Source organism: Bubalus kerabau, chromosome 7 (assembly GCF_029407905.1).
Source record: "Bubalus kerabau isolate K-KA32 ecotype Philippines breed swamp buffalo chromosome 7, PCC_UOA_SB_1v2, whole genome shotgun sequence".
NCBI lineage: Eukaryota > Metazoa > Chordata > Mammalia > Artiodactyla > Bovidae > Bubalus > Bubalus kerabau.
Window position 1 is genome coordinate 66,566,849 of NC_073630.1, and position 6,000 is coordinate 66,572,848.

General features: G+C 36.3%; 1 pseudogene; it reads left to right on the forward strand.

Moving 5' to 3' along the window:
- LOC129657071 (heterogeneous nuclear ribonucleoprotein U-like protein 1) overlaps positions 1-2,343 on the forward strand; it is a 68,926-nt pseudogene extending 66,583 nt beyond the window's left edge.
- The last annotated feature ends 3,657 nt before the right edge of the window (positions 2,344-6,000 follow it).

A 6,000-nucleotide genomic window follows, 5' to 3' on the forward strand; every position in this document is an offset into this window, starting at 1 on the left:
TAGCTTTTGAAGTGGTGCATATTACCTCTAGGTAACAAAGCATGTAATTGATTATACAAGACCAAACAGAGCTCTCGTTCCCTCTGCTGTAGCAACTGACAACATTTTAAATGGTTGCTGTTCTATTTTTCTGTGTCTTTGACTGACAATAACAATTGGGACCCCCTGAGAACTCATAATATACTTGTAGAATAGATGAATAACAAACTTTTGTTGAGTTAAGCACATGAAATTTCTTTCTTTTTTTTTTTATCACTCTGTGATGCTCTCTATCATGAATGGTACAAATGTTGATAGCTAGAAGTGGATGATTTCAGCATATTGAAAAGCAGAGACATTACTTTGCCAACAAAGGTTCGTCTAGTCACGGCTATGGTTTTCCCAGTGGTCGTGTATGGATGTGAGAGTTGGACTGGGAAGAAAGCTGAGTGCCGAAGAATTGATGCTTTTGAACTGTGGTGTTGGAGAAGACTCTTGAGAGTCCCTTGGATTGCAAGGAGATCCAACCAGTCCATCCTAAAGGAGATCAGTCCTGGATGTTCTTTGGAAGGAATGATGCTAAAGCTGAAACTCCAGAACTTTGGCCACCTCATGCCAAGAGTTGATTCATTGGAAAAGACTGATGCTGGGAGGGATTGAGGGCAGGAGGAAAAGGGGACAACAGAAGATGAGATGGCTGGATGGCATCACCGACTCGATGGACGTGAGTTTGAGTGAACTCTGGGAGATGGTGATGGACAGGGAGGCCTGGCATGCTGCAATTCATGGTGTTGCAAAGAGTTGGACATGACTGAGAGACTGAACTGAACTGAAACATATGGCATTGACTTAGGGGCTTGTTAGTGGATAGTGACGATGCTATAAGGATAGGGATCCCTCTGATGCAATGCAAAATTTCTTAAAAATTGGCTGCAGCAATAACATGAAAAGTAGACAGTGTCCCTAATGAAAACATAGTTTTAGGAGAGGAAATTGAAAAATAGAAAGTTACTAGCATATTTTAGTTGCTGTTGGGTATATGTGACAAGGCCTTACAAGAAAGAAATAAGCACAATTTGAAACAGAGATTAAAGAGAATAGAGAGAGAACAGAAATGTGGAGACTTGCCATGGTCACAGAGCAAGATAGGAAACTCTTCTTATCTTCCATTTGTAACCATATGCTAAGAATTCCTTTGAACAGCAGAGACCAATTACATATCACCCATTCCGCAAGTATCAAATCAAGGTGTGACTAGTTTGCTCATTTTTAAAACTTCTAAATAGATTAAAGCCCTCCACCAGTATCTTTTTCAGTAGACAAAATGGCTGGGGGAAAGGATGATGGCAAACTCAAAGTATCTGCAATTAAGTTGGAAATACTTCAAGTGCGGTTTCTGTAATGAGAACTAAAATAAGATATATATCTCCTATTATGTTTTCAAGAAAATTGTGCTGTAAAAAAATCATGAACCTCTGCTAAAAAATCATTTGTTCAAGACATAAAACAGCCCTTGGATTCTAGAAAGAGGTTCCAGAAAGTTACCTAGTGCCTAAGAATACTGTCTTCTCCAACAGTTCAGATTTAGTAATAGAGAAGAAAACCTCATAAGGGAAACAGAATTTTTCCTAGGTTCATCATAAACAAAATATTGTGGGGCAGATCCCCCAAATAATATCTAGTTAAGGAACAAGCCACATCCCAAGGGTAGAAAGTCTTTGAAATAGCTGTCCAGCTAGTTTTTTTAAATGTTCATGAACCATAACCTTCTCTATCTCCATTTTTATCCTTCCATATAATGTCACTTTAAGTTGTCATTTCCTTCTGCAACTGTGGTGAGTGATTTTGAACTAGTTCTCAATGATCTGTGCCCTACTGGACGTTCATGACCTTGTGAATTCCTCTCCCCTTGAATGTGAGCTGGGCCTGATTACTTGCTTCTAATAAATAGGAGACAGCAAAATATTTGGTATCACTTGCAACATTAGATTTTAAAAGAGCTAGACTTCCATATTCTTGCCTGGAGAATCCCAGGGACAGAGGAGCCTGGTGGGCTGCCATCTATGGGGTCGCACAGAGTCGAAATGACTGAAGCGATTTAGCAGCAGCAGCAGCAGCAGCAGACTTCCATAACGCTTGCATTCTCTTTTGCTCTCTCACTTCCTAGCTTTTCTGAAATCAGATGCTATGTTTACAACTACCTGTGGAGAGGTCTACACAGTAAGAAACGAATGGAGATCACCAGCCAACAGCTTGGAAAAAACCGGTGACCCCAAATCCTTCCAACATTGCTGGGTAAATGTGGAAGTTGATCCTGCACCCAGTGAAATCTTGAGAACTGACAGCTTGGTTACCAGTTTTTAGCAGTATAACTTAAGGTTTTGGTAGATAATTTCTGCTTGGGTTTCACAACCCTCAGATGCCTGGTAACGCCAAACCAAGAGTCATGGCAAAGTTATGATAGCTTCTTAAAAGAAAGGGTTCTTTTTCTCTCAGTACATTCTGAGAGATGTGGTCATTATTAAAACAAACAAACAAACAAACAAAATATTTGCAGAATTGCCATTTCTCCCACCATCAGATGAGGCAGGCCCTTTTCTTAGAGAATTTTAACCTTCCACACAATGCCACTTTTCCTGCCCCCATTCTCTTCTCAATCTGGAGCTGAACCTTCTGAAGTGGATGAAATGAACCTGGAATCCTTTGCTTGTCTGGGATGGGAATGCGGTAGACAGCCTCTCACATAATGATTCTTTTCTTCAACGTATCATAGCTTTATATAATTCCCTCCCCTTGAATGTGGACTTGACTTACTGACTGCAGTCTACCAAATAAAATATAGAAGTTATGGGATGCCATTTCTGTGCTTAGGATACAAAAGGATCATGGCTTCCTCAATGTGGACATCTAGTCAAACCCAAAAAAAACAGGTCATAGAATAGGTGAGATCCCCTCATGAGAGGTAGGAAAAAGAAAATCTCTGAAGAAGGAAGAAAAGATACAGGTGTAGCACCATTACTGAAGGGATGGGTTTAATTCTGAACATCTGAATGTGGAAAATGAACAAATAAATGTATTGAGTTTACATTTTATAGTCTTGCCTGTCCTTTAAAGTTTTTTGCCATTAAAAAGTCATTATATTAATTTTTGTAAATGTTAGTTCACTCATCTGTAAAACGGGGGTTGTGTTGGTTAAATCCATTTTAAGATTTTTGTAAAGATCAAGTCAAGTAATGTGTAAGGATGGGCATAGCATACCAAGATTGATAAAGAAATTCAGTTGCAAATCAATAATGAAAAAGGCACTGTGGTAGGTAATGCTTATTGGATTATTTCCAATCTGCTTACTTAAATTTCCATATAAGACAATTTCAAATACCCTATTCCAGCTTTGTCCATTATCATGATGTCTTGGTTAGTAAAGTTGAATTTAATGTCATTTGCTTTTGTGTTAGAAGTGCAATTTTATCTTTATTCCTGTTTGGTACTTCAGATTAATATGTAATGCCTGGTAGCGCAAACCTCACAGCTATGTGAAAGTCTGGGAAACTTTAATTTTGTTCTAGACCTTGCTGCTACAGTAACGTCAGGCTGTATGCCAGCCAAGTGTGACAATTATTTCTGTTTAATTTTCTAATCTCAGTCAGGACTACTTAGCTTGCCAATGAAGTCCATCAGTGTCAGAAGCCAAGGCAGCTACTTATAAACAGTAATAGCTTGTAATAGTAGGTTTAATATCCTAGGGAAAGTAGAAGACTCTATGGGCTCTTCAATAATTAATACAGGTTTACTTAAAAATTTATTCCAATGGAACACAGGTGGGACCTAGAACAGTGCTTGGCACATTATGAATACTATAATATTTGTTGACAGTATCTAGAAATAAATAACTGAAAGTGAGAGCATCTATGTACATTATTTTGCAAACTGGGTTACTTTTGACAATCAAAGGGAGAGCTATCAGTGAAACTGACAGAAGCAGGGTCTGTCTCAGATTAGACAGGATATAAATACATGCTAATATATATATTTGCTTTTTGTGGTCCTTGTCTTTTGGTTATCAGACAATTATACTTCATAGACTCCAAATAATTAAATAACATGGAATATTTCTTTTAGAACTAGTGGTTACTTTGAGAACTCAAAAATTGACATGTACGATTTTCAGGTTTTCAAAGGTAGCACTTAAGTTATTTATTTAGAATAACATGATGATCATTGTGACTGACCATCACTGAAAATGTGTAAAATACAGCTTAAAAATCAACTTATAAAAGTCTTGACTTCAAATCTTTGGACAATGCATATTCTTGAGATGAGTTAAACATAAATTTGAGAGCCAACAAAAGTTTTATACATTTCTATGATTAGTTAAATCAATTTGATTATAGGTTTTCAGGGACTTTGAATCAAATTATTCAGAAAAACAGTTGTTCCAGATGAAAAGAAATTTTAATCTTGGATAACAGATGTTAATTTTGGGGTCTTTATTGGTCAGTAAATTTTCTTCTAAGAAAAATAAATGCTAGTCAATGTTGATCATTATTTTCTCTTTAAATTATTGTTTTTGTTACATACCTTATATACTTGATGGATAGGTTTGCAAGTGAAACTTATAAGACTGTGTTGCTTTGGGATTGAGTGATTTGAGAAATGGACAGTTATTTCATGACCATTTTGGTAAACTGCAGCCTGAATATTATCAAATTAAGGAGCAGTCCATAACTCTACTTCCTGGAGGGAACATATGCCAGCCTAGTCCTTTAAATCTTGAGGCTTTACAATAAAAATATTACTAGTGCCGTTGAAATACGCATTTGAAATTTCATCACCTGCCACTTCATGGTTACAATTTCAAGTGGTTTCCATATTTTGATTATGAAAGGCAGTACAAGTAGAGTTACCAGTAACATTAAAAGCTTATTTTGTGTAATCAACTGTGATCACAGTTTGATGACATTTTTCTCTCACAGCAAATACTGCTTTAAAAAAATAATAATCTTAATTAAATTTCAGTTCAGCTGATATTTCCACCATTGTCCACCTTACTCTTGCTCTTTAAAAGTTTTTTCCTTTCATGCAAAGGTCCATTAAAAATCTTTACAAAGCAAATTATCCTACTCATACCATTTAATTATGCATTTCTTCTGCTTTATAATCAGATTGTGCTGTATAGTCTTAGCTAATTTAAAGTATATCCATAGTAATGTATTCCCTATTGGAGTTATCTTGCACCGAAAGATTCAAAACTGAGTCATTTGCATGCCTTAAGACTTTCTGAATTATGAGTCAGTTGAATTACTAATATTGAAGATACACTGATGATTTTAAAGCGCTCTGTTCATTTTAAACTCACATCAACAACAAAAAACTACAGTGTAATCCATATAGTTAACACTTACTTTTTCTGAATTAAGCACTATTTTCAGCATTTTATGTATCAATTCAGGAGTTGGAAAACTATATATCATGCAATAAATCAAGCCTTTCTGCATATTTTTATAAATACAGTTTTATTGGCTCACAGCATTACACATTAACCTTCATATTACTTATTGTGGGTCTCACAGGACAGTGACAAAGTTGATTGGGAGTTGCCATAGACATCTTATTGCCTATGAACTCATGAAAATTTGAAAAATTGTGGTTTTCATCCCCAAGAAAAAGAAATGGAAAAAAAAAAAGGCTGTCTGAGTAGGCCTTACAAATAGCTGTGCAAAGAAGGGAAGCGAAAAGCAAAGGAGAAAAGGAAAGATATACCATTTGAGTGCAGAGTTCCAAAGAATAGCAAGGAGAGATAAGAAAGCCTTCCTCAGTGACCAGTGCAAAGAAATAAGGAAAACAATAGAATGAGAAAGACTAGAGATCTCTTCAAGAAGATTAGAGATACCAAGGGAACATTTTATGCAAACATGGGCTCAATAAAGGACAGAAATGGTATGGACCTAACAGAAGCCGAAGATAATAAGAAGAGGTGGCAACAACACACAGAACTATACAAAAAAAAATCTTCATGACCCA